Source organism: Pelodiscus sinensis, chromosome 3 (assembly GCF_052426305.1).
Source record: "Pelodiscus sinensis isolate ZL-2025 chromosome 3, ASM5242630v1, whole genome shotgun sequence".
Lineage (NCBI taxonomy): Eukaryota > Metazoa > Chordata > Testudines > Trionychidae > Pelodiscus > Pelodiscus sinensis.
In genome coordinates this window covers 110,061,903-110,079,154 of record NC_143054.1, presented here as the reverse complement: position 1 = coordinate 110,079,154, position 17,252 = coordinate 110,061,903, and the positions used below count along the sequence as shown (strand labels likewise).

At 44.7% G+C, this 17,252-nt stretch overlaps 1 protein-coding gene across 2 annotated transcripts in view; it reads right to left on the bottom strand.

The window, feature by feature from the left end:
* The window catches only part of ESR1 (estrogen receptor 1), a 296,248-nt gene extending 287,816 nt beyond the window's left edge, over positions 1 to 8,432 (bottom strand). Inside the window, exon 1 of one of the 2 annotated variants that reach the window (XM_014569514.4) lies at positions 8,114 to 8,432. The gene's annotated coding sequence lies outside the window, so the exon portion shown is untranslated. Of the gene's footprint in view, positions 1 to 7,806; positions 7,962 to 8,113 lie in introns of those variants that run through there. The other variant, XM_006114974.5, reaches the window with a different exon arrangement.
* Between the last annotated feature and the right edge of the window lie 8,820 nt (positions 8,433 to 17,252).

The following is a 17,252-nucleotide window of genomic DNA, read 5'->3' as shown; positions in this document are numbered from 1 at the left end:
TATAATGTGTATCAGGCAGTGATATATGTTAACACTGGTCTCACTGAATATGATCATTAAATGATTTGTAAGAGAAAGCATACATTATACTCAAACATTATATTAAGGATCTGTCTACACTACAAATACCTATTGGCTTTTTGAACAAGTTTGAGACTACTCTAGTCCAACACAGTTATAAAGTATTACGTATACAAGCGAGTTGTGTCCATCAAGTAACATTTTCCATATCTGTGGTCTTGTGTACATTGGAGAGATTTGGCAGACTAATAACCTTTCGGTCTCTCCCTTCTCCCCCACTAGTATGCCTGTAGCACCCCTTACAGAAAATTGCTTCGGCTAGTGCAAAGACAGCACACTGCTCTTAACCTTGCTTGCACATCCACACTTACCACACCCTATGACTAGGATTATAACACTGAATTCTGGGAAAAACTGGATCCAAGATCCAGTAGTGCCTCAGGAGGCAAATAGGCGAGCAGAGCAGCACCAACTGCTCACAGGACAGTGTACTCCAGCTGTCCTAGCACACACCAGGGAGAATTAAAGAGCAGGCAAACTGATTAAACAGGCATGAGCAGAGGGGCCAGCACGTATTGCCAAACAAACAAAACCAAAAGGACACACAAGTTTCAGGGTTTTTTAATCTTGTTGAGACCACTCCCATCTGATCTGATAAGACAAACTGTTTGAGTTCCAGTCCCTGAGAACAGCCATGTGTCAACCTACACATCTTCACAGGGTGGAATAGTGCTACATGCCATAATTCACTGTGCTGTATATGGACCCAAACTATGTTAGAACTAATCTCATCACTAACTTTTTACAGACTCAGTCATTAGTAAGGAAGGGCCTTAATTTGGAGGAGTTACAGATACGACTCAGATTGCAGTGATAACTCAAAACATCTCATCCTTAACTGGGCCCTTCACAATTCTGCCTCTTACCTACTTGTGTGTTTTGCCTTGTCATATTCTTCTAGCCTCCACCCTCCTCTGCTTCACCAGAGTCTGCCAGTTTATTTATCCCACAGTCATCTCAGAGCAATTTTCCATGTGTCTCTTTATGTTTGGAACATCCTCCATGAACAGACCTAAGGGTATGTCTACACAGTAAAGTTATTTCAAAATAACAGCCCTTATTTTGAAATAACTTTCCTAGCGTCTACACAGCCAAACCGCTTTTTCGAAATAAATCTGAAATAGCAGAGTGCTTATTTTGAATTTGGTAAAACTCATTCTATGAGGAATAACGCCAAATTCGAAAGAGCTATTTCAAAATAAGTGCAGCATAGACACTTATTTCAAAATAGGGGGCCTCCAGCCTTCCCAGGCTACCCTGGTGGCCACTCCAGCCTCAACCAAGAACACTCCTCTCCCTCCCCCCACCTCCAGAGCCCTTAAAGAGGTACACTCTGGACACAGTGCCTGTGCCAGCTCCAAGCCTGCCAGCCCAGAGCCAGCAGTCACTTCTCCTGACCCAGTGGCCCCAAAACATGAGCTAGCAAGCCACTGGCAGCCAGCCCTGCACCACTCCCCAGGAGCAGTCTGCCAGCTCCCAGGAGTCTGTCAGGGCCCAGAGAAGGTGGGTGCCTTCCTGGTCCAGGGCGGAGATCATGGACCTTATTCAGGTTTGGGGGGGATGCCCCCAACGTCCATGATCTCTGCACTAGACGGAGGAACACAACCATATATGGTGGGATAGCTGCCAGCCTGGCCACCAAAAGCCACATGCAAACCCAGGAGCAGGTTTGCATGGAAATCGCGTTGGTCCGGAGAGACCCCACTCCTGAGCCCTGAGCTTCCCCTCCCCCTTCTTCCCCTTGCCTTCCCCTTCCAGCTCCCTCCTCCCAGGTTTCCCCCTCCCCTCTCCCACCCTCTCTCCTCCCGCCTTTCCCCAGTTTCACCAGAGTTTCATTTCCCCCTCCCCAGTTTTGTTAAATAAAGACAGTTTGTGTTTATGAAAAAACATGTATTTTATTTGACATCAGGAAGAGGGGTTCGGGGGGTAAGTGGAAGGATGTGAGGGAGGAATGAGGCACAAGATCCCAGTGGGGCAGACCAGGGAGACTGTTAGTGCTCCTCAGGGTGGACGCTCTCCCGCAGGCAGCGGGAGACCTCCCGGATGGCAGCCTGCAGAAAGTGCAGCCAGGCTCGCATCAGTGAGTCCAAGAGAAGCACCAGTGTACCCAAGGGCAGCTCCAGCTCCATGTTGCAGAGTGCTGTGGTGTCCCGAGTTAGGGCAACCAGAGCACTCAGAGACAAAATGCTTTGCTGTCCCTCATCGAGGTAGACAAGCAATCAGGGAAAGCTGAGAACTGGCTGTCCAGGGGGGTACCTTTAAGCACAGGACTCAGATAGCCTCAGGCAGCAGCCATACAAAGTAACTCGTGACCTGACGCCCTGCCGGACCTGGTTCCGGCCAGCCGTAAATGCGATTCAGCATCCACTCAGTGTGGACGCGCTATTTCAAAATAGCAAAATGCTATTTCGAAATGCATTGTGTGTGTAGACGTGTTATTTCGAAATATGATATTTCAAAATAACACTGTAGTGTAGACATACCATAAAATACCACTACCCTCTCCTACTCCTGATGATTTTTTTTCTACTCCTACACATATAAGAAATTAGCCAAATTGTTAGTAGCTTCCTGGAGAGGCAGTTGGTGGAAGGAAACCTTTACTAAATGTTTTATCCTTTTTCTCCACTAGTAATCTGTTGCTTGTCCTCTTAATTATAAGACCTTGGGAGATGAGCCTGAGGATTTTTCATACATTTGTACATTATCTGACTATACAAATAAATAATCATCTCCAAAAAAGTCATCAGGTCACAGAGCAGGTTGGTGATAGGCTTTCTCTGAATATCTGTGGTGCAATTGCACAAATTTTAGGGCACCAAAATCAACAGGTAGCTGGAGAGTTTGACCTATGAGGAAAGATTAAAAGAACTGCATGAGTGTAGCTTGACTAACTGATGACTAAGAGTTAACAATTTAAGTATAGAAAGTGTATCAAGGAGGGAAAGGAATTATTTTGTGTTGTGTACAGAGGCATAAATAGGAATAATAGTATGACATTTTTAAAAGGCTTAAGGCTTTTAAAACTGAAATGGGCAAGACACTAAAAACCATATTCTAAGGAACAATCCTACACTAGCCTATACAGGGACTGAATGATCTAAGAATTAGGTCCTGTTTCCTAAACTACTACTGTTTTACCCCTCTGCTGCAGAAATCAGCCTTGATACTAGTTTTAATAGGATCCAAAGTGTGTTAAACTCATGCATCATGGATTTTTAAAACATAACTTGTCCCTCCCCCCTCATTTTTATGAAGCAGAAGATGGCTTATAAAGTGGACAAATAATATGAGTTTTGCTGTATATTTTTTACTGCCTTAAAAGCTCAATAGTACATACTTGCAAGCTCCCACATCCTCTAGAAAACAAATTAGTCTTCTTCCTTTGTGACTGATCTTGAAGAGTGGCTGTCTTGAGTTCTGTCTCAAGTACGGAATTCAAGGAGGTACCCTGCTGCCCAAATTCTGTCCAGATGTCCCACTTTATGAATACTTCTTCTTACGTGTTCACCATGTAACTAGTCTATTCTGCTAATTCTTAATGTCTGATTGGCCATTTCTCATATTGCAGATGGAGGCAACTTGTCCCTTTGCAATTGTTTTTTTAAGAATTTAAGAAGCTGCCCTTATTGACTAATTGAATAGTTGATGCAAATTGCATCGACTATTCAATTAGCCAATTAATCTAAATTTAAAATCCCTACTGTAGACAATGCCAAAAGCCGAATTAAGCTATTTCAACTTCAGCTACGAAATTCATGTAGCTCAAGTTGCGTATCTTAATTTGACTTTTGCTCTGCAGTGTATAAGTGCCCTGTGTAACTGCTCCACCAGCCACCCATCTCAGCTAAAGACAAGAGTTTCAAAATGCTGTTTGCTTACCAAAGCCTAACCACAGATGTCTCTTTGTGGTCAGACTGGATGCCATTTCCCTAACTAGAGTTCTTCGATTGGTATAACCACCCATAAATGCAACAGCTAAAGAAGATTTGTTAATGACTAGTTTGAATTCCCCATTCTTGTTCAGAATACTGTCATTTTCTTTTAGCATAGCAAATATATATTTAAGATATTATTGATTGCAAAGTTACAGAAGATTCTATATGGTTTATTTTTATATTAAGTGCTCTATTTTCTTTATTATTATTATTATTTTTTAGTCTTCATGATTTAGTAAGAACCCCAGTTTCCTTTACCACCCTCTTATTCATTGTATCTATCTACTCTGCAGGAATAGACTGGTACACACGCATGTGTATAACAGACTGAGCCAGCTGCTTATGATTTTGAATTTTTGCTCTTTCTTTGAAGAAAAAATGGCACTGAAGCAGGAATTTTTTCTTTGTCTTCTTTTTAGCTTCTCTGTACTTCTTTGACTTCTTATTACTATTTTTAACAACACAAAATGAACACTGATTTTTGCATGTGAGCTAACCTTTTCAACTTTCCAGATCACAGATATGATTTTCATTAAATCACTATGACTATGTGTACTGTATTCTATTTCAGTTAATGACTACCTCTAATTACCTGACAACTGTGTGCTATAGCGTATCTGCTTAGAATAGGTTTAAATAAAACCTGATAAACTAGTCTATTGAAATGGCCTGGAAAGTAAATACCTGTGTCCCTCACAAATTAAAAATGTAATCTGATTCAGACACTCCAATAGAATTGCAGGGCCTGTACAGGACTGCCTTGGTATTACACAGTATGCGATAAAACTTTCACTTGGCTGTGGTTTGTAAGGTTTCAGAATTGCCACTCACTATATGCTTCCCTGTTGGGGCATTAGTTAAGTGTCATTAGTCATGCTGTGCAGTTCCATATTGCCTTTCATTGAAAACTCATCTGAGAGGTTGTTATCAAACTTAGTTTACATATAAGGAAACTGAGGTACACAGGTATTAAGTAACTAGTCTGAGAATTCTTTGCATAGATATGGAAGAGCCAGAAACAGAAGCCAGAAATCAGGATTCTTAATCGTGTGCTTTTACCACTAGGGAACACTCCTTTTGTATGTTTCTTTGGTTGAAAAAGCTGGAATTCTGCCTGTTTGTTTATTTTCTGATCAGTCTGTTCCTGGAATACAAAGGGGGAAAATAACCTCTTTCTGAAGCTCCTGATCTGAATCCAAAATTTCTAAATTGCTAGCTGTGCTAAGTGGAGCTTAGCACATAGTAGACAGAATTTGCTCTCAGGGGTGGGCATCATAATTGCAAATTTGTTTCAATTTTAACAGCATTTTCAATTGCATTTGGCTTTTTTTCACTTCTTTACCATTGTAATAAGCATAGTGCAGTGGGAACACCAGCTGCTGAGCATGCTTCCAAAATAATAACAATTCCCATTCCTCCACCAATCATACGTTTTCAGTGCTCTCATTTCAAGATTTATATTAATTGTGCAAGCAGGAAAACAACAATTGCTGTCTCTATAGAGAGAAAACTTATGGTAGGGCTTTAACCAGGACAGGCCTGCATTGACAGGTATGGCCCATATCTCAGTTGCAGACTGGTGGTCTTTTATGTTGAGTGAGAATGTTATCTTCCTTTTTATGTCCCAGCTATAAAACCAAAGTAAAGATACTATTTGTTAGAATTCCTCTCCTCTGTGGGGCTTTTTTTCTGCTGGGCAAGCAATGGTAGAATTTTGTAACCATAGCTGATACAAACTGTCTATCAAAGATTTACATTTTGACAAAGCATTTGACTCCCAAGAAATATTTCTTCCTAGACCTGTCATAGTAAAAACAGCAGGCACACACAAAATGCTGAAGTGCAATAGTTCGTGAAGTGGAAATGGAACTTTTCTCATTTGGGACGTATCTGTCTCTCATTCTGTGCTCAGAAAATGAGAAGACGTTGGTAGAAGCAGACTAGAATGGTTACTCAAATTGAGTACAGTTCAGTCTCTAGGCTCACTGAAAAACTACTTTAATTCACTCTCATTCATCCAGCAGGCTCAGCATGGAAAACAAGCCAGGGAGAATGGAAAACTTTGTAAGTGCTTATTTTGACATAGCTTGAACTGGGAGATCTATCTACTTGCCTTCCATGAAGTTCCTGTTCAGCTTCTATTTGCTTGGATAAAATGTTAAATGTGACAAATGCTACCCACCAGCTTGAAATTCAGAGCACTATCTGCATTTTTGTCTCTTCAGTGATCTTTTTCTGTTTTCTTGTATTTGGCATGGAAAAGGAGACCTGCTGCATCCAACTTGTGGTTTGTGAGTACTGTCTAGTGGAAATGCAACTTCACTTTAGAACACGAGAAAAGAAAGCTGTTTGGAAATATTGCAGTGGCAGGGTAGTTTCTGATGAAGCAATGTAAACTCCTGTTAGGATGGCTTAAAACTATAATACCTGACACTAAAGTCAGTGGACTGCAGTGGAGTATTTCATCCCCTTCGCCATGGCTGCTGCAACTGCTTGAAGCAGACTAAATGGCAACTGGCCAGTGTGCAAAGATGAAGCAGAGTCTTAGGATGTTATAGTGAACTAGCCCCTTACTAGAGTCTACAGAGTGAGGCTCACCCTCACCACCCCAGGAGTCCTCTCGCTTCATTCTAAATGACAAACCTATGAACAAATGACCTGTGTTAATGTAACTGCATGAATAAGGTCTGGGGTGAAGTACAGTATACAGAGTGTATGAACAAAAGGTTAGGTAAATACTTACAACCAATTGTTTACATAACCACAAACATTTACTCTCTCAAACATGTTAGAAAACAAAATGAAGCTTTATCTGAACACCCCAACTTGGGGGAGGCGGGAAGGGAGGTTTTCAGTTAAGTGTTTTAATGTAATGTTAATCCTGTGCTTACACTCCAAAGCCCCCTTCTCTTACTGAAAAGCAGGAAAATACATTTTAAAAGGGATGGTCTAACTATGCATCTGTGTCATTCTGTACGGCAGTTCCACACTACACAACTATAAGAAGATACCAGAGTCTGCATGGGACCATTGTTAAGTAATCTCCTTCCCAACATTACCCTGCAAATTCAGTAGCTCCCACATTTGAAGCCATTTGAATTTTGGCGGCCCAGTGTCTAAGAACCAGTGCCATAACATTCCAAGCTACAGTTTGTGAGTTTGGATGGACAAGTTACTGTGGTGATCTGGTTGCTACGGCACAACATTTTCTAAATCGATAAACATTTTTCTAAGAGACATCCCTCTAACCCTAAAGGCAACTCTATTTACTTTGTAACTGACAAATATTTACTTGAACTCACGTGGATTTATTCAGGGTGTATGTGAATCTGTGTACTAGTTACCACAAATTTAATAGCGTGCAGGGTCATCCTTTGCTTGAATATTCTCCTTCAAGCCCTTTCATAATAGACTGAATTAAGATCTGTATGGTGCCAACAGGTATTCCTACATTGTGGCACTTCATACACAGGAAGCTGTGAGCAATATATATTGCCTAGAGTGCAGAGGACAGGCTGTCATCACTGCTCTGCAAAAAGGACACCCTTTTCACACGGCAGCACAGCTCACTTACTGTCCCACATGTCAGTTTGCACTGCAGTAGGCTTAGTCAGAATCCCTTCCATCAGCTCTCAGAAACCCACATTGTAAAATGCATAGCGGACGCACATACGAACTGGGAAGAATACTCACCTAGCCCCTGTACGTACACACAAGCGTGCGAACTAAAGTTACAATAAATATAAATCAAAGCACAAATGACTAATAAACAAATAAGGTTACCTACTTTCACAGGAGTGTATGCGATGCAATCAGTCTTCTGATTTTAAAGCAAAAACAAAGCAGATGAAATATTACAATTTCATGCCCATTGAATGGCTCCTGTGCATGTGTGCCTGTATTTTCAGCTGTGACGAGATCCGTTTACTGGCAGTAACCAGGAGGCTGATATGACCATGAAATGAGGAAACACAGTGACTGAAAAATAAAGTACTAGCACCACCATTCGCCTAGGGATGGAAAAACTATCATAAACCTTAAAGGCCCCTTTGGATCCTGTCTCTACACTGTAAGCATGTTTTTAACTTACTTACCATTGCTGTTACTGGAGATGTTTGATGAAGATATATTGTCAGCGTTATTAATTTGCCAGGAAAATCCTAATGCAGTCCAGATGATTTTCTCTCTCTGTGCTATAAATCTTGAAGACGTTTAAAACTGTTTTGAACTGATTTTCTTACAAATCTATTGGATGGAGAGAAAAATATACAGAGATAAGCATACGCTGGAAAAGAAAAATACGAGAATGCTGGTAAAGATGTGCGGAAATGGAATCGGAGATTCATATCCCCATTAAGGAACGGGGGCGTTTTTATTGCCCATTCATTGCCCTACACCTTCTTATCACTAAATAGCTGGGTACTTGTCTGAAGTGGCCCTGGAAGGGATTAGTTCCCCACCGACTCTTAAGCCCTTCCCCTTTGTCACATGATCTTTCCATTTCTGCCTAGTGTTTCCTGGAGCAATTTAAGTTTGCCTCTGACTCTGAGGTAGAAAATGAACTCAAAATATAGCTTAGCAATTTAAAGAGACACTCTCCAGTTAAAAATCATATTTGTTAAAAAACAATGTTGACATCTGCATTACAAACTGCAATTTCGACTTTCAGCATTGAAATAGTTTCTTAAAATGTCACTTTTTGCCATCTATGCCGTTCACTAACATACTGCATGTCACACAGCTTGGGGAATGAAAAACAAGAAGCCAGTCACTTTAACGTTTAATCTCAGAAGGGTAGCTGTGTTAGTCTGTAACTTTAAAAACAACTAGTACTCTTGTAGCACCTTAGAGACTAACAAAAATCTATAGTATCGTGAGCTTTCGTGGGCAAAACCCACTTCATCAGATGAGCAGAGGGGAAAACATTAGTATATAGCCACTTTCAAATCAATTGCGCTTTCTGGTTCTCATGAAATATAACACTTGTGCAACTATTGGGCTGAAAAAACTACAGAGAAATGTTTAAATCCATGAACACCTCTAAATTATTTTTTTAAATACATGAAACCATTTCTACTGGGCTTATATTCTATTAAGCCTTGTTGTTATCATGACATAGTTGTATGGGGGCCTAAGTTACCCAACAAAATCCATTTTATGATGTTATTAAAAATGAATTTGTAATTTCCTTACCAGGTCTCCTCCTCCGCACAAAAAACACATAATACAGAGGTTGAAAACATTCATTAGTTTCCCTTGATTTTGATTTTGGAAGGGGAAGGTTGAGCTTGGTCCTGTGTCGATAACCACATTAAAAATGCATCACAGATAATATAACAGTGGAGACAAATATGATGAAAAATAAGAAAAGGAGTGTCCAATTTTTTTACAAAGGCAGATTGGGCTGGATGGCCCTTTCTAGCACCTAACATTTCTAACCTTTAGCCAACATTTATGATTTCATAGAAGCGTAAGTGTTAGAAATGATGCTAAATGCCATTGGCTCATCTAATCTATCTTCCTGATACTGTCAGATTGCTGCCTGTTGTATATTTACTAGTGCTCTTTCCCAGTTTTTAAAAGTTCCTAAACAAGGGGGTTTCTACTATTTGCCTTGGGAGATTATTCCACATTCTAAAAAATATACCTCACTGTCCAGAACTTGGCGCTGATATTCAATTTATATTTTCTGTTCTTCATCCTATCCTTTGGCTTCTAGTTTTATGCACTAAACATTGTTTCTCCCTCCTTGGGATATGTGACTTTCAGAATACAATCAGACCACACTCTTCAGATATTTACAGAAATTCATATCCTCGCTGACTCTATGCTGACTTAATTATGCATGTGTGAACTCTTAAACTTCCCCAATCTCTCTAGTCCTTTAATCATTTGTATAAACATTTCTCTGCCCAAAACTCAGTGCAATACTTTTTGGGCATGGCCTCACTATAAATTTCTAAAAAGGATTTATTACCCCTATAAACAGGTCACTCACCGACCACGGGGAGAGGGGGGTCCGGGCCCGCCCCCTCTCACGGACGCCAGCCCAGGGCCCTAAGGACACGGACACTTCTGCTGTCCGGTCCGGCTGGCAGGGCGATCCGCCATAACTCACCAGCCCACTGGCTGCCTTTGCCTGCCCTGGGCTACTTCCTCTCTCCGTGGTCAGATCCCCTTGCCTCCAGGCTCACCTCTTTGCCTTGGGTTCCATCCACTGTTGGGCCTCGGCGAGAGGCCACTTCCTCGTCCCTCCTCTCTCTGCGGCATGTCCGGGAGTTTAAATCCCCGCACAGACTCCCGGACCGTGGGATCCCGCCCCTTCCAGTGTGACCCTGCTTCCGGTCCAGCGTTGCTCCTCCCCGCGTCGGCGCCCAGCCGGCCGGCGGTGCGTGGGCGTTCGGCCGGGGCAGCCGCCGGGGAACAGCTGCCGCATAGTCGGTAAGCCAGCCCCTGTGTCACTTGGCCCGCGTCACGTGGTGTGCCCGACGCCGCTACCCCGCCCCCCTGCACGGGGGCTGCCAGTTAAGCGGCCACCGGCGGGACTGGAGTGCGGGGCGCCTCCGCCCCGTCACACACCTTCCCCGCTACATGCCTTTTTACCCCTTGTTCTGAGTCCTCTTCCTGTCTGTCCCTTCATGAGAAGTCCGTGTTCCCGTGCGCGGCTCTGGCCCGGTGGACTACATCAAAGGCGTAAGGCTGTAAAGAGAGATACCAGCGCATAATTAGAGCATTTGAGTCTTTCATGCTTTGCAGCCACCGCAACGGGGCGTGGTCTGTCACGACCGTAAACCGGTTTCCCCATAAATAGTACCGGAGCATATCTATAGCCCATTTCACTGCCAACGCTTCTTTCTCTATGGTCGAATACCTGCGTTCCCAGGAGAACAGTTTCCGACTTATATATACTACGGGGTGTTCCACACTTTCCTGCTCTTGTGAGAGGACAGCCCCTAATCCGTCCTCCGAAGCGTCGGTTTGTACTATAAAGGGTTTCTCAAAATTCGGCTGAGCTAATATTGGCGCCCCTGTCAGCTGGCCGTTGAATGCCTGGAAGGCCTGGTCACACGTTCTTGTCCACACTACCTTGTTAGGTCACACTTTTTGTGTCAAATCTGTCAGCGGGGCTGCCAGAGATGCGAAGTGGGGGACAAACCGGCGGTAATAACTGGCGGACTTGTTTTTTGGTCATGGGCAGGGGATAGTCTTATAACGCTCCTACCTTGTCGATCAGTGGTCTCACACAACCCTGTCTGACGGTATAGCCCAGGTATGTAACCTCCCGGTCTCCAAAGTGGCATTTGTTGGGGTTCACTGTTAGTCCCGCCTCCTGTAACGTTCTTAGTACGGCCTGGAGTCTTTTCAGATGCTCCTCCCATGACCGGCTATAGATTATGATGTCATCGATGTACGCGGCTGTGTACTGTTGATGGTCCTTTAATACTTTATCCATCAGCCGCTGGAATGTAGCCGCCGCTCCATGTAAGCCGAACAGCATGCGTACGAATTGATATAACCCAAAGGGGATAGAGAAGGCTGTCTTTTCCCTCAAGGTGGTGGTGAGGGGGATCTGCCAGTATCCTTTACTTAGATCGATCGTCGACAGGTATTGGGCTTGTCCGAGGCGGTCCAGCAGTTCGTCTACCCTAGGCATGGGGTACATGTCGAAGCGGGGTATACTGTTGACCTTGCGGAAGTCAATACAGAAGCATGTCGAGCCGTCTGATTTCGGGACCAGCACGATGGGGCTTCTCCAATCGCTATGTGACTCTTCGATCACTCCCCACCGGAGCATTTTTTGTACCTCCACCTTCACCATTTCCCACATCTTCCTCGGCAGAGAGCGAACTGGGTCTCTCACCTTTTTGCCAACTTCAGTATCAATGTGGTGGTAGGCTCGGGTCGTCCGCCCCGGCAGGTTGGTCAGGACTCCGGCGAACTCCCGGAGTAGGTGTTCTAGTTCCCTTTTTTGTTCCGGTGCCAGTTCTGTGCTTATCCTCAGTTCTGGTGGAGTGAGATTGCGCACCCCTTCGGGGTCTAGGTCTATCTCTGCTTCTGCGGCATTCGATATCAGTCCCTCCTGGTTCTTCCAGGCCTTCAAGAGGTTAACGTGGTAGATTTTTGTTTCTCAGCGGGCTTCCGTCAGCCGTACTTCATAGTCCACTTCCCCCACCTTTCTTACCACTTCAAAGGGGCCTTGCCACTTGGCTAACAACTTGGAGTCCTGTGTGGGTAACAAGAGCAAGACGCGGTCTCCCGGTTCAAAGGTTCTGAGGTGGGCCACGACGTTGTAATGGGCTGCCTGCCGGGCTTGAGCATCTAGTTGGTGCAGCTGGGCGAATTCCCCTAAGGTTTTCAACTTCTGCCTCAGCTCTAGAATACAGGGGACCGACCCCCTTACCCGCATGTCTTGTTCCTCCCATTTTTCCCTCACAATATCCAGTATCCCCCGAGGCTGTCTCCCATATAGGAGTTCAAAGGGGGAGAACCCCGTTGAGGCCTTGGAGACCTCCCTCACCGCGAACATTAGAGCCGGCAGTAATCTGTCCCACGCCCTGGGGTCCTGCTCTATAAACTTCCACACCATGCTTTTTAAGGTTCTGTTAAACCGCTCTACGAGGCCATCGTTTGGGGGTGATATACCAACGTTCGCAACATCTGTATGCGCAGCAACCGGCACAGTTCTTGCATCAGTTGCGACAAAGTTTGTTCCTTGATCGGTGAGGATTTCCTTTGGTACCCCGACCCAGGCAAAGATCTTTACTAACTCGGCTGCCAACACCTGCACCGTAGCCGTCCTTAAGGGAATGGCCTCGGGATACCGGGTGGCGTAGTCTATAATCACAAGGATGTATTGACACCCAGTGGTTGTTTTTTCCAACGGGCCCACCAGGTCCATGGCTATCCTCTCAAAGGGGATGCCGATAATCGGCAGGGGTACTAGGGGAGCTTTCGGGACTCCCTGGGGGCTCGCCTTCTGGCACTCCGGGCACGACAAGCAAAAGTCTTTCACCTCCCGGTAAACCCCTGGCCAGTAGAACCGCTGTATGATCCTGCGCACCGTTTTCTCATACCCCAGGTGACCGGACCAGAGGTTGGCGTGAGCCAGGCCCATCAGCGGGCGGCGATATCGGGTGGGAATCAGTAACTGCCTACGAGTCCTGTACTCTTCTACCCCCCTCCGTAGTCCAGTACAGCCGGTCGCGACATACCTCGAAGTAGGGTCCGCTCCGCCGTTCCTCGTTTCCGGCCCTCACCTCGCCCTCCTCTCCGGCCACGGCCCATGCATGCTGCAACGTCGGGTCGGCTCCCTGCTCCTGGATAAAGTCGCCGTCCCAGGGCTCCAGCGAGGACACCTCCAATGGCGGCTCTGTTTCCCCGTGGCCTGGGTTGTCTGCCCGGGGAGCTAGCCGGGGGCTTGCCGGGCTCGCCGTTCTCACCTAGCATTCCTTCTGCACTTCCCTGTCTCCCCCACTCACCCATCCCCCAACACAAACACACTGTTCTATGGTACCTGTGTGCATGCAGCACAGATTTGAATTGACCTTTTTGGTGCAATAATATATTTTTTGCTTCTGTTTCTTTTTTCTAATTTGAATAGGCCCCACTGAACCACTTTCCAAATGCTCCTTATTTCCCACCTTGGGGAGGAAAATCAATCCTAAAAAACTGTGAAGATTTCATCGACCACAAAAGGGACAAGAGATAATTGATCTATGAGTCAGAATAAGCTGCACAAGATCTTTCTTAAAATACCCTTCATGTCTCACTCCTCTCATCTTCCTGCTCCATTGCCAGCCCAGACAAGGATATGAGGCTAGAGGAGAAATGAACAGACACGCCCGGCAGAGGAGGGCAACATTTAAATTCTTTGCTCACAGATGGGGAAGATCTGTGAGTGAAAGGTCTGCAGATCATTGGCTTTCCTCTAAGAATCTGGCTTCTGACACTATTACAAAGCAGTCCTCCTTAGAACAGGGAGAAACATTGTTCTGCAGTGTTGACTTGCAAGGCAGCAGTACTGTTTCTCTTCCCTGGAGCCATTCAGACCAAACAACAGTCCTTCTCTCACCTAATTTGGATCACGTGGAGTATTGAAATGAGCAAGTGGTGCCAGAAGGAGTTGGACCAGCCAGTAGCCACGCAGCCTTCATCGGCGATGCCACAGTGAAAGAGGAGGCGCCATCGGGACCAGCCAGATATGTTTCTCCAGTTTCTGAATGAACCCTGAAAGAGGGTGTGGTGTGTGAGATGGAGCCTGACACCAGCCTGAGGTCCTTTCCCCTCAACTGAGAGGGGCAGTGAAAGCTGAAGCCCTCAGCCCACTCCTTTTCTACAGCCCTCATAAGCAGCAGAGCCTCTGTACAGACATGCAGCAAAGAGCCTTCCAATGAGCCCTGCTGAAAGGCATGGCAACAGATAGATTCCAATTCCCTACACAATTCACCCTTCCTTCACATAGCTGTATGGTTTAGAGAGAGCTTGTGCTTAGCCTGCTGTTTTCTAGAGAAAACCAGCTTTCTGGACCATCCATCCAGCTTTCTTGGGAGTTAGAACTCATCCCACATTACATCCCATTCCTCCTGCAGAAGGGCAGCAGATGAGCAGTGACAGAAGCAAGTGGTGAACAAAGAAGAGGCTTCTCTCTCTGCCATTGTTAATCTGGCATCTTTCAAAGCACTTTAAATTTTTAAGAAAATGCATTTTCTTCCTGTGGATTTTAGCTCCACAGATAATTTTAGCTATTACTTCAGTGTTATTGTAAAATATCATGGTACATTAAACACAGAAAAGAACAATCTTGTGGGTAAGAGTCGTGTCTTTGTGCCTTTGGCTAGTGCTCCACAAGCAGTAAAACTATATTCCCAGAATAATTCTGTCTCTTCCTGGCTGCTGCAGGCACAACAGATGCACTCTTCTGATGTGCGGGTTTTTCATTAGAACTGAAACAGATCATTTCCCAACTGAGTCTATTTGCCAGTCCCACAGCAGGGAATGAGGTGAGTCTTCCTATAGCTTGTCTCAGCTCCTTCTGATACTAGCCCTACTGAATGTACACTCTGGCCCATCAATTGCACCTCCTTGGATTCCAGTGACTTTTCAGGGGACTTGGATGGCCCAAATGCACCAGATTTGTCTCGGTTCTCAGGGAATTACTATTAACCAGTGCCTGGTTTTGAGCCTTCTGTAAAATTCTTGGCCCAGACCTCCAATTTTCTGATCCACTTTCCCTAGGACTCAAGACTTCTAACGTTAAACAGTATTGAATAGATTTTGGCAGACCCACCTGCAGGGACGGATAGAAGCGTGGGGCCCGGGGCAGCCACCCCGCTCGCCCTGCCCTATATCCGCCGTTGCCCACCTGTAAGACCTTCAGGTACATTCTCCTCTCTTTGATGTCTGGAAAGTAACTAACAGAGACAGCAGTGTACCCACCCTGGCAAGCAAAACAATTCTGCCCCCTGATGGAGCCAATCTGATCATGATGAGAAGGCTCCTGACCTCATATAAATTTCCTCCTTTGTAGTGGAAATGCCCTTCTGACTGGCTGCTTAGAATAGCCTATCAGAACTGCTGCAAAAAGCAGGCAGAGCCTCTTCCCGTCAAGTACTGGCACCATTCTCATAAGAATCGCAGGGGAAGGAAGAACAAACCCAGCCACCCCCAGCTCAGGACAATGGAGGCTTCTCATCCTCTGTACCTTTCGAGCTAGACAATGCCTGGGAAGTGCAAGAATAGTGATAGAAATGTAGCCGTGTTAGTCTGCGGTAGTTGAAGCAAAATGCAGGACAATGTAGCACTTTAAAGACTAACAAGATGGTTTATTAGATGATGAGCTTTCGTGGGCCAGACCCACTTCCTCAGTGCAAAAGGGACTAAATAGTTCCTGGAATAACAGAAGGAGCAGAGGTGCAACTGTGAGGTGGGATGAGATGTGGAGCTGGCAGGCAGAATTAATAGTCAGGCTCTGGCATGCAGATATGGAGCTGAAGTGGGCATAATTCATTAATTATAATGAATGTTGAGGCTTGGGGGTCACACATCCTCAAGCAGCCAGTCAGAGTCCTGCAGGAGGAGTCAGATCACCTTACTCTGAATTTGACCAAGATGGCAATACTAACACACACGCACCCTTACCCTTACCTTTACCCTCACACACACACACACACACACACACACACACACACACACACACACACACACACCCTTTGGGGGGGGGCTGGGAGAATTAAAAAATCAAAATACATTTCAAAAAACCTTGAGGTAATCTTAAAAAACCAAACAAGCCAGATTTATTATTTTGAGGGGTCTTATTCATGCTTATTTAACATCTAAACTTGATACTAGCAGTGTACCTGCTGGCAGAGAGGAAAATTAATGTCCAGAAATTCACAACCTGAAATAATGTTGTTTTGTCTGAAGTGTAACTGGAGGGCACAGTGCTCTATTCTGTTCACCCTGGTGCTGGAAGCCCAGAGTTCATACGGTACACCAGGAACCTTCCCACATTAAGGGAAAAAGGAGTCATCGTGAACATCCTTCCTCTTACTGACTCTGACTTTTAAGGAGAAGGTGAGAGATGAGAAAAGAGTGGCTGGACCTCAGGGGCTTTCAGCCAGTGGGAAATAGAACAACGTTGAGTGAAGAATGCTGCTAAATTAGCTTGGGACTCATCTTGCAGGAAGGCAGTGAGGGATCAGAGATAAAAAGCAGTTAGTGTCTAAACAGGAGACCAACCAGTGCTGTCAAAGTGGTGCTTTTCAAAGCACTTTAAAGAGAATCTATTTTCCTGCAATGGATGCCAGCTCCCGGCACATTATTCTTCCAGCGCCACAGAAATACATCAGTACACATTAATAATAAAAAGGAAAATAATGTCAGTTTATACCATCCTGTGTTTTACGTTGGCTTACACTTGAGAAATCGTTAACTTCCTTTCCCAATTTGATCGGGATGCTCACTGAGGATGCTGCTGCACAAACAAGAACATAAACAAAAAAATCCATTCTAATTTCTAGCTTCATAAAGAGCACAGTTAGAAATCGAAACAAACAGAAAAGCAATGCTTACCCAGTGACAAAGAATCTCCACTGTCAACTTTCTAAAACCAATCCGGCCTTAATTGTACAATTAGTAATTATGCACAGTAGTTGTTTTTACTTAATCACTTAAAGCAAGAATATGGTACCACCGAGTTTCTTTTAACTGTCTTTATTCATCATATCACTCTAG